The sequence below is a fragment of the Neovison vison genome, chromosome 3, assembly GCF_020171115.1.
Source record: "Neovison vison isolate M4711 chromosome 3, ASM_NN_V1, whole genome shotgun sequence".
Lineage (NCBI taxonomy): Eukaryota > Metazoa > Chordata > Mammalia > Carnivora > Mustelidae > Neogale > Neogale vison.
This window is the reverse complement of record NC_058093.1, coordinates 17,058,935-17,081,394: the sequence shown is the minus strand read 5'-3', so window position 1 is coordinate 17,081,394 and position 22,460 is coordinate 17,058,935. Positions and strand designations below refer to the sequence as shown.

The following is a 22,460-nucleotide window of genomic DNA, read 5'->3' as shown; positions in this document are numbered from 1 at the left end:
TACGTGTTAAAATGGAAAGGTCACTGTGGCATCTCATTGGACAATGGTGATGTGATGGTGTCAGGAGGTGTCCTGTGCTAATGAGGGAAGAAGGTAACCTTACATCACTGGGCAAACAGGGTGCGTTATGCACGCACTATGAGAGAAGCCAGGTGCTGCTGGTTCAGGCAGCCAGAGGAAGAACTCAGGAGAGGATAGGGACAAGCTGGAATCCTGGGCTCTGAGAATACAAGAGAGCTATGGCTAGAAGTGAAAGGTCTGGACCAGCCTAGACACATTTATAGAGACCCTGGATGAATTAAAAAAACAAAAATTGAACTCACTCAGTACCTTCTCTTCTTCAAGCAAAAACAGCTGTTTTTGCACAGGGCAGCTGTTTTACAGAACATCAAATTCTTTGTAAAAATCTTTAAAAGCCATCCTCTTTATCTTTCAAGGTATTTTCTCTTTTGGCAGAATGGCTTTTTTTTTTTTAAGGGGAGAGAGGGGAAGGGGAAAAAGAAAACATGAAGACGACACAGGACAAAAATCCAGCATTTAACCCCAAGTCACAACAGATGAAAATAAATGCCAGGATACATTACTGCATACCTCTTTGACTAAGTCAAATCATGTACCCTACACATAAGTAATTAGAAGAATTTATATTTTTGTAAAGAGGAGCTTGAATCTCCAAGGGATTCTGAATGAAGATGAAAGGAAGATTACACGGTAGGGTACCTGTCAAGAAGCCCTGCCTGTCCCCTTTCAGTGCACGTTAGTCCTAGATTCACGGATGTTTGTTTTGAATAATTTTCTATAAAGAAGATAACTTGTTCTCTTCTGCAACAAAACAGTCCTTTCAGGGACAGTGCAGACTGGATTATCAGAGAACACTGGCTGCACTACGATGATAGGAATGGATTTCCATTGCAAAGAGAACGCAGGACATCAATAAAGTCAGGGGGTGGGATTTCTGTGTGGTTACTGTGCCTCCTCCGTGCGATGCCTTCATGAGAAATCATTCAGCAGAAAGATGAACATCTCGTGGCTGCTGCATAAAGCTACACTTGTGCATTAATGAAAGAAGAAAACACCAAGCCTGGTTTTTAAAAGTCACAGAAATAGAACCCCAGTATCTGTGCTCCTTATCTCATCACTTCTCTGTCTTAGAGGTTTCCTTATTAATTAGGCTTGCTGGGTATGTAAAGATTCTCAGATGAAAAGTACTCCGTGGATGCAGAGCGGTATTTTATCTTGTATTTTTTTCTTGCAAAAACAAAACTAAATTTCTCCTTGATCCTCTCTGCACCACTGAGTATTTCAATAACTAATTTCATATTAATCACTCGGTAGGTGAAATACTAATTTCTCTGAACCGTCATTATTATGCCATATATCAGGGTCTCTCCATGTGGGGGAGGACAAGGCAATCTGAAAAGGGGTGTATGGAGGCAGAAGAAGCTCTCTCTCCGGAGAGAAATGTCAAGGAAATAGATTTTTTTGTTTTTGGTAGCTCTGACGTCTCTGCCTCAGTTCAGTGTGATCTAATTGTTTAGAGTCCTTCCACTTTGAGGTCTTCTTATCACTGGGAACTCAACTTGTAAGAATATCTATTTTTCAAAATAGCTCTTGATAATACATCCTTTTTATTGGACAGTACCACCAGGTTCCCCAATCTCCCCACCACAGTGCTTTTGAATTGTTTTTATTTCTTCTCTCTCTTTCTTACAAAAACATTGTTTCATTTGTACCATTATAACTCTTGGATATCCTCTTTTATTTCCATTTCTTTAGACCGGCTCTGGTATTCAGGCTTTAAATTACCTAGCTGTGCATTGTCCAATATGGTGGCCACTAGCCACAAGATGCTGTATACATTTAAATTAGAATAATTACAGTTAAATAAAATGTAAAGTTCAGCTTCTCAGTGTCACAAATTGCATTTCAAATGCTCAATAGCCACACAGGACTCGTGACTAGTGTGTCAGACAAGGCAGATATAGACTAATTCCATCATTGCAGAAAGTTCTATTGGACTGTGCTGGCCTAGATTATTCTAACACTTTTTGGTATGTCACCTTGTGCCGCTTTAATCTATACCTTAAAAGGCTGTTGGATAATCTTCTATCATATCTCTGTCAGATCAAGAATCTCTAACAAGAGATGACAGTAAATGATGGAGTAAGAGTATGGCTCCTCTACTTCCTCCCTCAAACCCTAAACATGCAAACAGTTGAAAAGTTGGGAAGACAAAACTAAATCTACAACTGAATTAGAAAATAACCATAAATCTTACACCACGCAATGAAATTTGGGCTCAACTCAAAAGGGCAAGTTCATCAAGAGTTGATACATGCCTACATCTCTAGCAGTGTATATATTTCACTGAAAGTAAGATCAAGATTACAGAAAATAAACTTCTACTTAGAAAACCATAGTTTGAAGGCAAATTTAGGATCCTTCGGAATTGTGGGGTAAATCCTTGTGAGTTTCCAACTTATAACTGGAGGAGGAATGGAGTTAGAAGAGAGCTCTTTCCTCTGAGAAATAGATCTCCTCCTACGCTGAAGAAACTTCTGGGAGTAAAAGGAGACAAGAGAAAAGAAGCCCCAACCTGTTTTGTAGCTGAAAGGTAGAATTAGCTGAGCAGAGAAAAACGAAAACAAACTCATCAAAATAAAACCAATAATCTAAGAGACTTCACTAAGCAAGCTGATCTCTTTCAGCTTGATCTGCTCTCCCAAAATGGAAAACCAAGGAAAACAAGCCCCCGGGGTGTGCACCCAGCAGAAATGGCAAGAAGATATTTTGAAAGAACATATGGAATTCAAGTTGCTGGTGACCTTAGATCCCTATGTCCTCTAGCACAGATTTAAAAAAAAAAATTTTAAACACTATATAACATGAAATTAGTTTAATGGTTCATAACAAGTGTTTGACAAATTAAATACAATAAAGGAGAAAAATATTAGGGGTTATTGCACATAGTATGCATAAGTATTGTTTCGAGAAGGAGAAAAATCAAGTCATCTAAAAATTCAGGCAAATTCAGGCTAGCCTCAAACATAAATAAAGCCCAAAGAAGAACATTCTCAAACATTTCAAGGGAATAAAGCTCGTTGACCTACTGCAAAAAACTACTTAACAATTAAAAGCAGTCGACCCCAAATGGAATCAAAATGAAGAATTCAACTTGCTAAGACTGTGGAATGACTGGTGTGAAGGTTAGAGGTACCTTAACCTTGGGTTAAAGGTTAAACATTTGTAGCAACATAATTATGGAAAAACATAAGTCTGATAAACTCTGACAATATAAAAATAATAATCATTAGTGAAAATCAGAAACCAATAAGGATATGTAGGGTTAAGCGTTTATATTCAGTTGTATTCATTTCCTCACTTTTTAGAGCAGGCATCGGTAGTGACTATTGAAAATTGATAAATCAGGAAAGAGAGGGTACAGTATATTAAATATTACTACAAAAAAGCTACTAAAACAACAAATTATCAGAAGAGAAATGTATGAAATAAAAGTCCAACTTTTTAGAATATAGAAAACAGGGGGTGCCTGGGTGGCTGGATTCTGGTTGGTTAAGCTGGATTTTGGTTCAGGTCATGATCTCAGGGTTTTAAGATCGAGCCCTGTGTCAGGCTCCATGCTCAGTGGGGAGTCTGCTTGGGATTCTCTCTCTGCCTCTCTCTTTGCCCCTTACCCTACTCTCTTTCTCTTTCTCTCAAATAAATAAGTTTAAAAAAGATAAAAAGCAAAAGCAGCAAAAAAGTAACATAAAATCAGATGACCACATTTATCTTTCATGACAACAAATGAAAATGGAATAAATGTCTTTATTATAACTCAAGAATCTCAGATATGATAAAAAAGGAAAACATACTAGATGATACTGAAATAGTGAAAAAATGTGGAAAAGCCTAAGTGTGCAGTAATAGGAGACTAGGAAAGATGTATGGTATAGCTAAAAAATACAGTCATCTTATTCCCATTCTAAAAGGAAGTAATATATACATACGGGCCAAGATACATATAGATATTTGTATGATGTATTATATATTCTTGCATATGCATAGAAAATGTCTGGGTGGATACAAAAAAATTCATAATGGTGATCACCTCTTGAAAGTGGAATTGGAGGTACACTATCTGAATTTTTATATGATATTTTTAGGATAATTTTTTAAATTTCAAAAATATAAAAAGTCCCTGAAACTACATATTGACTGTTATGGTAAATCAAAACTTAAGAAAAAAAATTAAACAGGCAATAAGAGGCAGGCTTTGTCTTAGAAATCTGATTTTTCACGATCCCATTATTGACTCAGTTGTGGCAATTTTCCTCAAATTGCTGTTCATTGAACATTTGTTTGGTCCCTTTCAAAATGACTGCTTTTGCCTAGAGTACCCATTTTCCATTTATCAAATATCTGACTTGTTTTTCTAGAATAAAGATTTAACTTTACTCATTTAAAATGCATTTTAAACTCTTTTAGAGCTCCATATTGATCTCAACAATTCTCTTCTTCAACCTGTGTAATTCTCTATTAATCTGTAATTGTTATATATTACTTTATATAACAAATGAAAACATTTTTCATTTATTTCAAGACATTCTGCTTCCAGAACTAGACTGCAAACTCCTTGAGGGTCATGTGAGTTTTCTTTCTGTTAATTCTAGCTAACTGATTTATTCACTCATACTGATATTATATTGTATAGTAGAAATAAAGGAAAAATTTCAGTTCCTGACTCATTATCAGGGAGCTATAAACATGTAACTACAATTCAGTGGGAAGACAAAGATACTATCTGTACAAAGGGTCAGAGTCAATTCAGCTTAGGGTTGTTGAGGAAGAATCATGCAGGTGGTGCCACATGACCTGGGTTTTGAAGGAACTTGTCCACCTTGTTCCAAGAGGATGAAAGAGATGTAGAAATGGTATGAGGCACTCCAGTCAGAAGGAGGGACACAAGCAAAGGGGCACAGGAGTGCATGATTTACTTCATGCTAGGGTACAAGTCTGATGTGGCAGACCAGAATGGTTCGAGTCATCTGCCTAAAGCTCCCCCACAAAAGGAACACATTTAGTAAATTTATTGGCAGACTTCTGAAAGGTTTATGTAAGACGAATTTAATATTGAAAATTTTGTTGTACCTTTTTTCATTTTCTTGTTTACCCTTTCATTATAAAATGAAACAAAGGTAGAAACTCGTGCAAAACAAATCTATGGATCCAAGAGCGTCTATAAAGCAAGCATATCTGTCACTATCACTGAGGTCAAGAAATAGACCTTTGCAGGAAACCCCAGAAAGTCTCTGGGGTGGGGGTGTCTCTCCATCACAACCACATCTATATTTCTATATTATATATGTATCTCCTTTCTTCCACATAAAGAATCCTGCTCCTCTGGGGCACCTGGGTGGCTCAGTGGGTTAAAGCCTCTGTCTTTGGCTCAGGTCATGATCTCAGGGTCCTGGGATTGAGCCCCGCATCGGGCTCTCTGCTCACCGGGATGTCTGCTTCCTCCTCTCTCTGCCTGCCTCTCTGCCTACTTGTGATCTCTGTCAAATAAATAAAATTAAAAAAAAAAAAAAAGAAGAAGAATCCTGCTCAAGATACAGGGAATGCTAGAACTCAGTATCTTATGATTACAACTTGCTCTACTCTGTATGACATAGAAAACAGCTTCAGAATAACAATACCAAATATTATCACTCATAAGATGATTATAAAATACTCTTTTCATATCTTCTTCCTTCATCCCTCCATTTTTGTAATTGTATTACACCTACATTGTTAAAGCATAAAGCAGCTACACACTAGAATCCCATTCAACTCTCATTTAATCTGAGCACTTTAAGTAACTATATATTTAATATACTAAAATACAATAAATATATATTTAATAAAGACCAACAGTCCTAACATCACTGAATATGCAGTCATCTACTAGATTCCTCAGGAAGAATTCACGGGACAGTGTTTCTTCACTTGCCTTTTATACTTGACAGCCACTTTTGCTGAATATAAAATTACCCACTTTTCCTCTTGGACATTTAAATATGTGACACCATTTTCTTTTTAATTTAATTTATTTATATGACAGACAGAGATCACAAGTAGGCAGAGAGGCAGGCAAAGAGAGAGAGGGGGGAAGAGGGCTCCCTGCTGAGTGGAGAGCCCAATGTGGACCTTGATCCCAGGACCCTGAGATCATGATCTGAGCTAAAGGCAGAGGCTTAACCCACTGAGCCACCAAGGCGCTCATGACACCATTTTCTTATGATAAAATGTTGCTGTTGAAAAGCTGGATGATAATTTAATTTTATTTCTCTTATAAATTACTTACAGTAACTTTTTTCACTTACCTCACTAAATTCTTTCATTTAAAGTCTAGTAATCTTACTTAGAAAAGTCATTCTGGGTTGATAACACTTATGAAACACAAATTAAGTATATTTGTTTGATCGGGGCAATATTCTTGAATTATAGCTTTTATTGTTAATGTTGTAGGATACAAGTTGTATATAGAAAAGTCAATTGTATTTCTATAGGCTTGTAGCGAATGGTGAGACAACAAAATCAAGAGAATGATACCATTTAAAATGGGATTAAAGTACATTACAAACTTAAAAATAAATTTAACAAAAGATGTACACATCCTCTACCCTGAAGACAATAAAATACTCCTGAGAGAATTTAAAGATCTAAATAAATGGAGAATTCTATCTTGCTCATGGATCAGAAAAGTCAATATTGTAAGAAGTCAATTCATTCAAATGAACAGATCAATGTCATTTCAATCAAACTCAACTCAGGTTTATTTTGCCAAAATTAGCAATGTGATTTTAAAATTGATTTAGAAAGTGAAGGACAAAGAATAGCCAAAATAACTTTGAAAGGGCGCCTGGGTGGCTCAGTGGGTTAAGCCGCTGCCTTCGGCTCAGGTCATGATCTCAGGGTCCTGGGATCGAGTCCCTCATCGGGCTCTCTGCTCAGCAGGGAGCCTGCTTCCCCTCTCTCTCTCTGCCTGCCTCTCCATCTACTTGTGATTTCTCTCTGTCAAATAAATAAATAAAATCTTTAAAAAAAAAAAATAACTTTGAAAAATAGGAATAAAGTTGGAAGATTTAATCTACTGGCTTTAAGACTTACTTTAAATCTTTAGTAATCAAGGCAAAGACTAGACAAGTAGATGAATGGAATAGAAGACATAGTCCAGTAATATATCCACACATATTTGGTGAAGTGATTTATAACAAATATACCAAGATATTTGGGTTTAGAAGGGAGAATCTCTTCAACAAGTGGTGCTGGAAAGTACATAAGGGAAATCCACAAGGGAAACAAGAACTTTGGTTCTTACATTATACCATAACAAAAAATCAATTCAAGATGGAAGACAGACCTGAACAAAAAGTCTACAACAATAAAGCTACTAGAACAAAATAAAGGAGAATATCTTTAGCCTTGGGTTAGGCAAATAGTTCCTAGAGAAGACAAGGAACACAGGGATCATTAAAGAAAAAATGAGTAAGTGGAACATCACCAAAATTAAAATCTTCTCATAAAAAGGATCAAGAAAATGACAGGCAAATAAGAGAAAACATTTATAACACATGTCTAATGAAGGCTTTATATGAAAAATACTAAAAAAAAAAAAATCCTTGCAACTTACTAACGAAAAGAAAAATCACCCAGTTAGAACCGGGCAAAAGGTTTAAACAGATACTTTACAAAGAAGAGCTAGAAATGCCCAATAAGCAAATAAAAACATTCTGAACATTATAAGTCATCAGGGAAATGCAAATTAAAATCATAATGAGATTGCCCTTATCAAAATGAAAAAGAATGACAACACCAAATGTTGGAAAAGATGGGGAGCTTCCAGAACTTTTAGGCACTGCTGCTGGTATTATGAAACAACATGATCCCTTTGGGAAAAGGGCTGGGAGCTCCTAATCAAACTAGACATGCACCAAACCTATGACCTAACAACTCACCTCTCAGATACTTACACAAGAGAAACAACAACAGAGACCCACAAAAGTCCTTGAAGAATGTTTGGTAGTAGCCTTATTCATCATAATAAGAAATGGAAATAAGATGTCCATCAGCAGGAGAATGGATAACCAAACAATGGTATATTCATACAACAGAATATAAATCAGCAACAATGATAAACAAATCAGCTACTGAAATAACAACAGGGGTGAATCTCAAAATTATCGTGCTCAGTGAGAGAAGCTGAACACACACACACACTACATGATTCAAATTATAAGAAATTCTAGATCAGGCATAACAATCCTGTGGTGATAGAAATCAGATCAGTTACTTCCTGGACTGGAGGGTGTACTAAACAGGGAAAGGCAGGGGGATGAGAATGGGAAACATTCTTGGGTGATAGAAATATTCTGTATCTTGATACACATTCACCAAAGTAGAATATATTCTTCTGTTTATATGAGACCTAAATATTTCACTATATGCAAACTATGCTTCAATTTAAACTAAAACTTAAAACAGAAAACAAAAATAAAAGCAAAGAATGCCAATGACATTGTTTATACCTTTTAAAATACACATGATAGAATTAACAAATTAGGAGCAAGCAATTCACATATTATTCTTTCCTTTTTAAATACATTACCTAAAGGTAATTGTTATCATAACAAGTTAAGACAATGGGTGTAATTGCTGGGAAAATATTTTAATTGCTTAAGGAAATACATCCTCTTTTCAAGCAGTTTGAACACTCCTGAAGTACCAATTTATAAGGCAGCTATTGATTTTGATAAGTACATATTATTCTTATTGATCCAGAAACACATCCTCTAAAGACCAGACAACTTGTCTTAAGTCTATTACAAGTTCCTGTATTCATATTCAATAAAGATTTTTTGGGCATCTACATGTTTAAGGTTTTGATCTTGATGCTGAGATTGAGCAGTACATAGAAATCCTTGTCTTTGTAGAATTTATACTCTAGCCAGGGGAGGCAGACACAGACAGCAAATTAACTAGGTAAAATAAAAAACGGTGTCAGATGGCAGTATGTGCGATAGAGGAAATAGAACAGGCAAACGTGCTAGGAGTGTTGGAGGTAGAGGGGAGGGTTACGCTTCTAAGTATGTGGTAAGGAACTATGTGGGAATATTAGTTAAAGGCTTGAGGAGGAGGGGAAAATGTTTGTAGATAATTGCGGAAGTCTATTTCCGGAAGCAGGGATGGCAAGTACAAAGGCCCTGAGGCGGGTAAGTGGCAAAAACAGCAAGGAGGCCAGTGTGAGGGAGTGAGAAGTCAGAGCACCAGAGAGGAAATTAGGACCTAGCTCATGTAGGGCCTTGAGGTCCAAGCTAAAGATTTCGGTTTTTACTCTCAGCGAGGTGGGAAGCCAATGGGAGGTTTTAAGCATTGAAGTGATATGGTCTGTTTGACTTGCACACTGAAGGAATCTCTTTGAGTGCTGTAACTGAGAAGGTGGTGGGGTGCTGGTCAAGAAAACAGCCATGAAGACAAGTTGCAGGCTATCAGAATAACCCAGGGGAGGGATAGGGGCATGGGTGAAGGTGTAGCTGTGGACTCAGTAAGAACTGGTTGGATATAAAAGCTAAAAATAAAGCTGAATTTAAAAAAAAGTCCTGGGGGTGCCTGGGTGGCTCAGTGGGTTAAGCCTCTGCCTTCAACTCAGGTCATGATCTCAGGGTCCTGGGATAGAGCCCTGTATCAGGCTCTCTGCTCAGCAGGGAGCCTGCTTCTCTCTCTCTCTCTCTCTGCCTACTGGTGATCTCTCTGTCAAATAAATAAATAAAATCTTGAAAAAAAAAAAATCCCGTAATGAAGATACCCTTCCAACTCCAAATCAGGGAACTTGTCCTACACACAAGAGCCCTTCCTACCCAGTGTTTCATCTATCTGGCAGGAAGAACAGACACGAGTAGTATTTGTGATGAATTTTCCCACAATGACAGAGCTCATTTCTCTTGAGGCACACAAGTCCCAGTTTTAGAGATGAGGAAACGGATGTTCAGAAGGGTTAGGTGTTTTCTTAGAGACCATGTATGTGTTAAGTGGCGGGAACTAGATTCTTGAATTCCACCCAAGTGCCTGAGTTCAGTATGATGTTTACAAATATTGTAAACAGGATCATGTTAAAAAAATTATATAGCGAAAGCTTTCAGATGTCCCAAAGTACAGAATGTAGTGCAATGAACCTCCGTATACCTATTATGTGGTTCTGTATTCAATAATTAAAGATGTTACCACTGTTTTCATCTAATTTTTCTTTAAAAATTTTTTTCTGCGAAGTATTTTGAAAGCCAATCCTAGTCATTTTTTTCTCTATCTACTTCAGAATACATATCACAAAAAAATCATGAACATTATATAACAACAATGCCATTAGTCACTTAAAAATTAACAATATTCCTTAATGTCATCTAAATACCTAGTTCATAAACTAGTCTCCCCACTTGGTTAAAACATGCCTCTTTCAGTGGATTTATTTGGATCGGGCTCCAAAGACTCCGCACATGTTACATTTGGTGATGTCTCTTAAGTCTTGTTTCCTATCAAGAACTGTACTCTTTTTTCTTTTTCGCTTTTTAATTGTTCCAAGCCCCTGAATTGTTGCAGAAACCCAGCCCCGGCTGTCTTGTAGGTGGTCCCACATGCTGGATTTGTTTGCTTCTTTGTGGTGTGATTTAACTTCTTCCTCCATTCCCTGAATTTCCTGCTAATGAAAAGTAGGTCCGCAGCAGCAATGCCCAGTAGGTCTTCCTGCGATGATGGGAATGTTCTACATGTGTGCTGTTGAACACAGCAGCTACATGTGGCCACTGAGCACTCAAAATGTGGCTAAGGTGATGAAAGTACACATTTTTAATTTCAGTTAATTTAAATATAAATAATACATGTGACTGTGGCTATTGTATTGGACAGTGTCCCTGGAGACTTAGTTTTAGGTTCAACTTTTGGTGGGAAAGAATACTGTGGTGGGTTGACTGTTGATCCCCCCAAAAGGTATGTCCACTGGGAGCATGTAAATGTGACTTTATATTGAAGTTTGATTACCCTAAGTTATACAGTAGAGGGAAGGCAGAATAAATGCTTAATTCGTTTTAATTGCTGATTTTTCAGAGTAAGGAGTTAGTGTCCTAGTAATTCCAGTGGTGACCAATGATTTATTAGATGTTTTTTGGGGGGGAAACAAAGGATTGTGAATATCATTATGAACCTACCATATATTTAATTATTTTAAAAAATTAAAAAAATTAACATATAATGTATTATTTGTTTCAGGGGTACATGTCTGTGATTGATTAGTCTTACACAATTCATAGCACCCACCATAGCACATACCCTCCCCAATGTCCATCCCCAGCCTTATTTATTTATTTGTTTATGAGAGAGGGGGAATGGTGGGGCAGAGGGGGAGAGAATCTGAAGCTGGCTCCATGTTCAATGTGGAGCTTGATCTGGGGCCTGATCTCATGAACCTGAGATCATGAGCTGAGCCAAAATTGAGTCAAACACTTAAACAAGTGAGCCACTCAGGAACCCAATGAACTCATATTTAAAAAAAAAAAAAAATATATATATATATATATATATATATAGATAGATAGATACTTGGGGTTTTCAATCTATTTTATTCTCCACTCTTTTTCTTGCATGCACTGTTGCATAGTCACTGGAAACTGTTTTATGTTGGCTCCTTTATTCTTTTGACTTGACCTAATTGTCTTTGATAGCTTCTTTGCTTTTTGACAAAGTTGTCTCAGCTTCACATTGAGTATCCCTTGTTCCTATCTTGGTAGCAGCCATTTCACCCAGGAACTCTTCTGTCCAGTGGGAAGTGATAGTCAGAGTATAACCCAGCCTCTAGAAAGTTCACTGCCATTTGGTTATCATTGCTTCCATGACTTTTCTATGGATAGAGTTAGGAAATATATCTTTTCTTTCTTTTTAAAAAATGTTTTATTTACTTGACAGAGAGAGAGATTGAGCACAGCAGGGGGCGAAGCAGGCAGAGAGAGAGGGAGCAGGAGCAGAGGGAGAGGGGGAAGCAGGCACGCCAAGCAGGAAGCCCAGCCTGATATGAGGCTCAATCCCAGGATCCTGGGCTCTTGACCTGAGCAGGAGGCAGATGCTTAACAACTGAGCCATCCAGGTGGCTCAGGAAATACATCTTTCAAAAAAAAAAAAAAAAAAAAAAAAAACCACAAACAAAGGAGGGAGGAGTCAAGATGGAGGAGGAGTAGCAGACCGAGATGGCATCAGATCCTAGGAGTTCAGCTAGATAATTATCAAACCATTTCAAACACCTACAAACCCAACAGGAGAAGAAAAGAGGGCTGTAATTTTAGAAACAGAAAACCGACCACTTTCTGAAAGGTAGGACGTGTGGAGAGGTGAATCCAAAGTGATGAGAAGACAGACCGTGGGGGGAGGGGTCAGCTCCCAGGAAGGAGTGAAGCAATGGAGCACAAAATTCGAATTTTTAAAGGTCTGCTCCACTGAGGGACATCACTCCAGAAACTAAGAAGGGGTGGAGCCCTCATGGGGACAGTGTGGTCTCAGGTCCTGCGGGGTCACAGAAAGATCAGGGTGTCTGAGTGTAGCAGAGCTCGCAGGTATCAGAGTGGGGAAGCCGGCTACAGAGATGGAGCTGAGGCGTGAGCTCTCCGCTCGGTGTTATTTTAAACTGTGGTCTGCAGCACAGTCAGACCACTGCTCTTTGAGCAGGGACCCTACAAGTGGCATATCTGGGGAGACCCACCTCCATCCTCCAGAAGAGCAGAGCAGCAGGAATCTGCTGGGTATGGAGACTCCAAATGGGGCTGTGCGCCAGAGACAGAAATGCCTGGTCACAGGCCGGGTGAGCTCAGAGAGCAGCCAGAGACCAGGGAGACAGGAGTGATTGAGCGCTTTTCTGCAGGGTGCACTGAGGAGTGGGACCCTGAGCTCTTGGCCCTTGGATATTGGAAGGCCACCATTTTCATTCCCATCCTCCAGAGCTCTACGGAAAGCATTCAGAGAACAAAAGCTCCCGAGAGTGAACTCGAGCAGACTTAGCCCAGCCCCTGGAAAGGACAGTGCAATTCCATCTCTGGCAAAGACACTTGAGAATCACTGCAACAGGCTTCTACCCTGGAAGATCAGCAAGACCATCCAGCCAAGACCAAGTTCGGTGATCAAGGAGAACAGCATAATTCCAGAGGAGGGGAAAGCAGGGCATGGAATTCATGGTTTTCTCCCCATGATTCTTTAGTCTTGCAAAATTAATTAAATTTTTTTAATTTTATTTTTTTCTTATTCTAATTTTTTTAACTTTTCCTCTTTCCTCTTTTAACATTTTTAAACTAATTTATCTTAATAATAACTTTCTTTTAAAAAAGATCTTTTCAAACCTTCATTATTATAGTCATATTTTATCCTTCATTGTATCTGACTTTATTTTTTGTATACAGATAGGGTTTTTTCTTCTAAAAAATTTTTGGGATACAATTTCTTCTAATAGATCAAAATATACCCTAAATCTAGCATAAGACTTTGTTCTAGACTCCAGCCTAAGGAAATTCTCTGCACTTTATTTTCTCTCTTTCTCTAAACAACTTATCTTACCATCTTATCTTAACTTATCTTACTTACTTTTTAGAATTTTTTTTTAAAACTTTCATCCTTAAAGTCATATTCCATCCCTTCATCATGTTTACCCTTATTTTTGTATATATATGTTTTTCTTTCTTTAAAAAATTTTGGGGGCACCTGGGTGGCTCAGTGGGTTAAGCCGCTTTCTTCGGCTCGGGTCATGATCCCGGGATCCCGGGCTCGAGTCCCACATGGGGCTCTCTGCTCAGTGGGGGCCCTGCTTCCCTCTCTCTCTCTCTCTCTCTGCCTGCCTCTCTGTCTACCTGTGATCTCTGTCTGTCAAATAAACAAAAACAATCTAAAAAAAAAAAAAATTGGGGGAGGTGGTTATTTTTAAGAGACCAAAATACACCCCAAATCAAGTGAGGGGCTCTGTTCTATTCACCAGTCTAATACATATATATATATATATATATATATAATATTTTATATAAATATATAATATTTATATTTATATTATATATAATTTATATTATATATTTATATAAAATATTTATATGTTATATATAAATATTTTATATATTTTTATAATATATATGTATATTTTAAAATTAAAAAAAATTTTTTTAAACTTCTTTTTATCCCCTTTCTTCTCCCCCGAAAAGGAAATTAAAGGCATCCAAATCGGCAAAGAAGAAGTCAAACTATCACTCTTTGCAGATGATATGATACTTTATGTGGAAAACCCAAAAGACTCCACTCCAAATCTGCTAGAACTTGTACAGGAATTCAGTAAAGTGTCAGGATATAAAATCAATGCACAAAAATCAGTTGCATTTCTATACACCAAGACAGAAGAAAGAGAAATTAAGGAGTCTATCCCATTTACAATTGCACCCAAAACCATAAGAAACCTAGGAATAGACCTAACCAAAGAGGCAAAGAATCTGTACTCAGAAAACTATAAAGTACTCATGAAAGAAATTGAGGAAGACACAAAGAAGTGGAAAAACGTTTCATGCTCATGGATTGGAAGAACAAATATTGTGAAAATGTCTATACTACCTAAAGCGATCTACCAATTTAATGCAATCCCTATCAAAATACCATCAATTTTTTTCAAAGAAATGGAACAAATAATCCTAAAATTTATATGGAACCAGAAAAAGACCCCAAATAGCCAGAGGAATGTTGAAAAGAGCCAAAGTTGGTGGCATCACAATTCCAGACTTCAACCTCTATTTCAAAGCTGTCAACATCCAGACAGTATGGTACTGGCACAAAAACATACATATAGACAATGGAACAGAATAGAGAGTCCAGAAATGGACCCTCAACTCTATGGTCAACTAATCTTTGACAAAACAGGAAAGAATGTCCAATGGAAAAAAGACAGTCTTGTCAACAAATGGTGTTGGGAAAATTGGATAGCCCCATGCAGAAGAATGAAACGAGACCATTTCCTTATACCACCCACAAAAACAGACTCCAAATGGAGGAAAGACCTCAATGTGAGAAAGGAATGCATCAAAATCCTTGAGGAGAACACAGGCAGCAACCTCTTTGATCTCAGCTACAACAACTTCTTCCTAGAAACATCACCAAGGCAAGGGAAGCAAGGACAAAACTGAACTATTGGGACTTTATCAAGATCCAAACGTTTTGCACAGTAAAGAAAATAGTCAACAAAAGCAAAGCCAACTGACAGAATGGGAGAAGATATTTACAAACAACATACCAGATAAAGAGCTAGTATCCAAAATCTATAAAGAACAAAGAACAAATAATCCAATCAAGGGAGTCAAGATGGCGGAGAAGTAGCAGGCTGAGACTATTTCAGCTAGCAGGAGATCAGCTAGATAGCTTATCTAAAGATTGCAAACACCCACAAATCCAACGGGAGATCGAAGAGAAGAAGAACAGCAATTCTAGAAACAGAAAATCAACCACTTTCTGAAAGGTAAAACTGGCGGAGAAGTGAATCCAAAGCGACAGGAAGATAGACCCCGGGGGGAGGGGCCGGCTCCCGGCAAGCGGCGGAGCAACAGAGCACAAAATCGGGACTTTTAAAAGTCTGTTCCGCTGAGGGACATCGCTCCAGAGGCTAAACCGGGGCGAAGCCCAAGCGGGGGCAGTGTGGCCTCAGGTCCCGCAGGGTCACAGAAGGATTGGGGGTGTCTGAGTGTCGCAGAGCTTACAGGTATTAGAATGGGGAAGCTGGCTACAGAGACAGAGCTGAGGAGTGAGCTCCCAGCTCCGGGTTACCTTGAACCGGTTGCAGGCTCGGTGAGCTCGGAGCGCAGCCAGAGGTTAGGCAGACGCGAGTTACTAGGAGCGGTTCGCTGAGGGCACACAGGGGAGCGGGGCCCCGGGCTCTCGGCTCCTCCGGGCTGGAGACCAGGAGGCCGCCATTTGTATTCCCGTCCTCCGGAACTCTACGGAAAGCGCTCAGGGAACAAAAGCTCCTGAAAGCAAAGCCGAGCGGATTAATCAGCTCGGCCCCTGGTAAGGGCGGGGCAATTCCGCCTGGGGCAAAGACACTTGAGAATCACTGCACCAGGCCCCTCTCCCAGAAGATCAACAAAAAATCCAGCCAAGACCAAGTTCACCTACCAAGGAGTGCGGGTTCAATACCAAGGAGAGCAACAGAATTCCAGAGGAGGAGAAAGCAAAGCACAGAATTCATGGCTTTCTCCCCATGATTCTTTAGTCTTGCAGTTAATTTAAATTTTTTTTTCTTTTTCAATTTTTTTCTCTTCTTCTGCTAAATTTTTTTTAACTGTTACGCTTTTCTTTCTAATGTTTTTTAACTAGTTTATCTAATATATATTTTTTTCTTTTTTATACTTTTTCTTTATTCATTTTCTTTTTTTAATTGTTTCTTTTCTTTGCTTTTTTTTTTTTTTTTTCTTTATGAACCTCTTTTTATCCCCTTTCTCCCCCCTCACGATTTGGGATCTCTTCTGATTTGGTTAAAGCATATTTTCCTGGGGTTGTAGCCACCCTTTTAGTATTTTACTTTCACCTTCATATACTCTTATCTGGACAAATTAACAAGGCGGAAAAATTCACCACAAAAAAAAGAACAAGAGGCAGTACCGAAGGCTAGGGACACAATCAATACAGACATTGGTAATATGTCAGATCTAGATTTCAGAATGACGATTCTCACAATTATAGCTGGGCTCAAAAAAGGCATGGAAGATATTAGAGAAACCCTCTCGGGAGATATAAAAGCCCTTTCTGGAGAAATAAAAGAACTAAAATCTAACCAAGTTGAAATCAAAAAAGCTATTAACGAGGTGCAATCAAAAATGGAGGCTCTCACTGCTAGGATAAATGAGGCAGAAGAAAGAATTAGCGATATAGAAGACCAAATGACAGAGAATAAAGAAGCTGAGCAAAAGAGGGACAAACAGCTACTGGACCACGAGGGGAGAATTCGAGAGATAAGTGACACCATAAGATGAAACAACATTAGAATAATTGGGATTCCAGAAGAAGAAGAAAGAGAGAGGAAAGCAGAAGGTATCTGGAGAGAATTATTAGAGAGAATTTCCCCAATATGGCAAAGGGAACAAGCATCAAAATCCAAGAGGTGCAGAGAACCCCGTTGAAAATCAATAAGAATAGGTCCACACCCCGTCACCTAATAGTAAAATTTACAAGTCTTAGTGACAAAGAGAAAATCCTGAAAGCAGCCCGGGAAAACAAGTCTGTAACATACAATGGTAAAAATAGTAGATTGGCAGCAGACTTATCCACAGAGACCTGGAAGGCCAGAAATAGCTGGCATGATATATTCAGAGCACTAAATGAGAAAAACATGCAGCCAAGAATACTATATCCAGCTAGGCTATCACTGAAAATAGAAGGAGAGATTAAAAGCTTCCAAGACAAGCAAAAACTGAAAGAATTTGCAAACACCAAACCAGCTCTACAGGAAATATTGAAAGGGGTACTCTAAGCAAAGAGAGAGCCTAAAAGTAGTAGATCAGAAAGGAACAGAGACAATATACAGTAACAGTCACCTTACAGGCAATACAGTGGCACTAAATTCATATCTCTCAATAGTTACCCTGAATGTTAATGGGCTAAATGCCCCAATCAAAAGAAACAGGGTATCAGAATGGATAAAAAAACAAAACCCATCTATATGTTGCCTACAAGAAACTCACTTTAAGCCTGAAGACACCTCCAGATTTAAAGTGAGGGGGTGAAAAAGAATTTACCATGCTAATGGACTTCAGAAGAAAGCAGGAGTGGCAATCCTTATATCAGATCAATTAGTCTTTAGGCCAAAGACTATAATAAGAGATGAGGAAGGACACTATATCATACTCAAAGGATCTAGCCAACAAGAAGATCTAACAATTTTAAATATCTATGCCCTCAACGTGGGAGCAGCCAACTATATAAACCAATTAATAACAAAATCAAAGAAACCAACAATAATACAATAATAGTAGGGGACTTTAACACTCCCCTCACTGAAATGGACAGATTATCCAAGCAAAAGATCAACAAGGAAATAAAGGCCTTAAATGACACACTGGACCAGATGGACAGCACAGATATATTCAGAACATTTCATCCCAAAGCAACAGAATACACATTCTTCTCTAGTGCACATGGAACATTCTCCAGAATAGATCACATCCTCTGTCCTAAATCAGGTCTCAACCGGTATCAAAAGATTGGGATCATTCCCTGCATATTTTCAGACCACAATGCTCTGAAGCTAGCACTCAAACACAAGAGGAAGTTTGGAAAGAACCCAAATACATGGAGACTAAACAGCATCCTTCTAAAGAATGAATGGGTCAACCAGGAAATTAAAGAAGAATTGAAAAAAATCATGGAAACAAATAATAATGAAAACACAACGGTTCAAAATCTGTGGGACACAACAAAGGCAGTCCTGAGAGGAAAATATATAGCGATACAAGCCTTTCTCAAAAACAAGAAAGGTCTCAGGTACACAACCTAACCCTACACCTAAAGGAGCTGGAGAAAGAACAAGAAAGAAATCCTAAACCCAGCAGGAGAAGAGAAATCATAAAGATCAGAGCAGAAATCAATAAAATAGAAACCAAAAAAACAATAGAACAAATCAACGAAACTAGGAGCTGGTTCTTTGAAAGAATTAATAACATTGATAAAACCCTGGCCAGACTTATCAAAAAGAAAAGAGAAAGGACCCAAATAAATAAAATCATGAATGAAAGAGGAGAGATCACAACTAACACCAAAGAAATACAAACAATTATAAGAACATACTATGAGCAACTCTACGCCAACAAATTTGACAATCTGGAAGAAATGGATGCATTCCTAGAAACATATAAACTACCACAACTGAACCAGGGAGAAATAGAAAGCCTGAACAGGCCGATAACCAGTAAGGAGATTGAAAGAGTCATCAAAAATCTCCAAACAAACAAAAGCCCAGGGCCAGATGGCTTCCTGGGGGAATTCTACCAAACATTTAAAGAAGAACTAATTCCTATTCTCCTGAAACTGTTCCAAAAAAATAGAAATGGAAGGAAAACTTCCAAACTTATTTTATGAGGCCAGCATCACCTTGATCCCAAAACCAGACAAGAATCCCATCAAAAAAGAGAACTACAGGGACACCTGGGTGGCTCAGTTGGTTAAGCAACTGCCTTCAGCTCAGGTCATGATCCCAACGTCCTGGGATCAAGTCCCACATTGGGCTCCTTGCTCGGCGGGGAGCCTGCTTCTCCCTCTGCCTCTGCTGCCACTCTGCCTGCCTGTGCTCGCTCGCTCTCGCTCTCTCTCTCTGGAAAATAAATAAATAAAATCTTTAAAAAAAAAAAAAAAGAGAGAACTACAGACCAATATCCTTGATGAACACAGATGTGAAAATTCTCACCAAAATACTAGCCAATAGGATTCAACAGTACATTAAAAGGATTATTCACCATGACCAAGTGGGATTTATTCCAGGGCTACAAGGTTGGTTCAACATCCGCAAATCAATTAATGTTTTACAACACATCAATAAAAGAAAGAACAAGAGCCATATGATACTCTCAATAGAGGCTGAAAAAGCATTTGACAAAGTACAGCATCCCTTCCTGATCAAAACTCTTCAAAGTGTAGGGATAGAGGGCACATACCTCAATATCATCAAAGCCATCTATGAAAAACCCACCGCAAATATCATTCTCAATGGAGAAAAACTGAAAGCTTTTCTGCTAAGGTCAGGAACACGGCAGGGATGTCCATTATCACCACTGCTATTCAGCATAGTACTAGAAGTCCTAGCCTCAGCAATCAGACAACAAAAGGAAATTAAAGGCATCCAAATTGGCAAAGAAGAAGTCAAACTATCACTCTTTGCAGATGATATGATACTATATATGGAAACCCCAAAGACTCCACTCCAAAACTGCTAGAACTTGTACAGGAATTCAGTAAAGTATCAGGATATAAAATCAATGCACAAAAATTAGTTGCATTTCTCTACACCAACAAGACAGAAGAAAGAGAAATTAAGGAGTCGATCCCATTTACAATTGCACCCCAAACCATATGATACCTAGGAATAAACCTAACCAAAGAGGCTAAGAATCTATACTCAGAAAACTATAAAGTACTGATGAAAGACATTGAGGAGACACAAAGAAATGGAAAAATGTTCCATGCTCCTGGATTGGAAGAGTAAATATTGTGAAAATGTATATGCTACCTAAAGCAATCTACACATTTAATGCAATTCCTATCAAAGTACCATCTATCTTTTTCAAAGAAATGGAACAAATAATCCTAAAATTTATATGGAACCAGAAAAGACCTCGAATACCCAAAGGAATATTGAAAAAGAAAGCCAAAGTTGGTGGCATCACAATTCCAGACTTCAAGCTCTATTACAAAGCTGTCATCATCAAGACAGCATGGTACTGGCACAAAAACAGACACATAGATCAATGGAACAGAATAGAGAGCCCAGAAATAGACCCTCAACTCTAAAAAAAAAAAAAAAAGAGAACTACAGACCAATATCCTAATTGGATATTATTATGATTATGTCAACTAATCTTCGACAAAGCAGGAAAGAATGTCCAATGGAAAAAAGACAGCCTCTTCAATAAATGGTGTTGGGAAAATTGGACAGCCACATGCAGAAAAATGAAATCGGACCATTTCCTTACACCCCACACGAAAATAGACTCAACATGGATGACGGACCTCAATGTGAGAAAGGAATCCATCAAAATCCTTGAGGAGAACACAGGCAGCAACCTCTTCGACCTCAGCCACAGCAACGTCTTCCTAGGAACATCGCCAAAAGCAAGGGAAGCAAGGGCAAAAATGAACTATTGGGATTTTATCAAGATCAAAAACTTTTGCACAGCAAAGGAAACAGTTAACAAAATCAAAAGACAACTGACAGAATGGGAGAAGATATTTGCAAATGACATATCAGATAACGGGCTAGTATCCAAAACCTATAAAGGACTTAGCAAACTCAACACCCAAAGAACAGATAATCCAATCAAGAAATGGGCAGAGGACATGAACAGACATTTCTGCAAAGAAGATGTCTGATGGCCAGACATCAGATCCAGATGGCCAACAGACACATGAAAAAATGCTCCATACCACTCGGCATCAGGGAAATACAAATCAAAAGCACAATGAGATACCACAAGTCAGAATGGCTAAAATTAACAAGTCAGGAAATGACAGATGCTGGCGAGGATGTGGAGAAAGGGGAACCCTCCTACACTGTTGGTGGGAGTGCAAGGTGGTGCAACCACTCTGGAACACAGCATGGAGGTTCCTCAAAATGTTGAAAATAGAACTACCCTGTGACCCAGCAATTGCACTACTGGGTATTCACCCTAAAGATACAAATGTAGTGTAGTATTTACCCTAAAGATACAAATGTAGTGATCCGAAGGCGCACGTGCATCTGAATGTTTATAGCAGGAATGTCCATAATAGCCAACTATGGAAAGAACCTAGATGTCCATCAACAGATGAATGGATAACGAAGATGTGGTATATATACACAATGGAATACTGTGCAGCCATCAAAAGAAATGAAATCTTGCCATTTGCAACGATGTGGATGGAACTAGAGGTATTATGCAGAGTGAGATAAGTTAATCACAGAAAGATAATTATCATATGATCTCTCTGATATGAGGAATTTGAGAGGCAGGGCTGAGGGTAGGGAGGGAAAAAATGAAACAAGATGGGACCACAGAGGGAGACAAATCATAAGAGACTCAATCTCACAAAACTGAGGGTGGCTGGAGGGAGGGGTGTAGGGAGAGGGTGGTTGAGTTATGGACATTAAGGAGGTATGTGCTATGGTGAGTGCTGTGAATTATGTAAGCCTGATGATTCACAGACCTGTACCCCTGGGACTAATAATACATTATATATTAATAAAAAAAGATTAAGAAATAAAAAATAAAAATAAAAAACAAACAAAAACCAAAAAACCCCAAAACCCATGCCAGTTCATACTGCTCTTTCCAATCCAAATTTAACATTATGGAATCTCTACTTAACTTTTAAAATCTCTACTTGTTTATTTCCTTTAAAGGAAAAACTTGACTCTTACTACCACTGACAAAATTATTTGTGTTATTAGATATATAATATTAAATACATAGTCTTAAAATAATGCCATTACTAAATATTACTAAAAGACCACTGCATGAAGTTTAAGATGCTCATAGCTCCTTGTCTTGTTAGAACATATCCCATGAAATAGGTAGAATCAAAATGCTATATTCTAACAGTTTTTTTATTCTTTTTCCTGAGTCCGCTAGGCAGTCAGTTTGTTTTACAGTTAGGTTACAGTTACAGTTACCAATTGCCTTTTC

General features: G+C 38.2%; 1 protein-coding gene across 4 annotated transcripts in view; it reads right to left on the bottom strand.

The window, feature by feature from the left end:
• The window catches only part of PARD3B (par-3 family cell polarity regulator beta), a 1,037,391-nt gene that overhangs the window by 162,569 nt on the left and 852,362 nt on the right, over nucleotides 1-22,460 (bottom strand). The gene's annotated exons all lie outside the window — the stretch shown is intronic.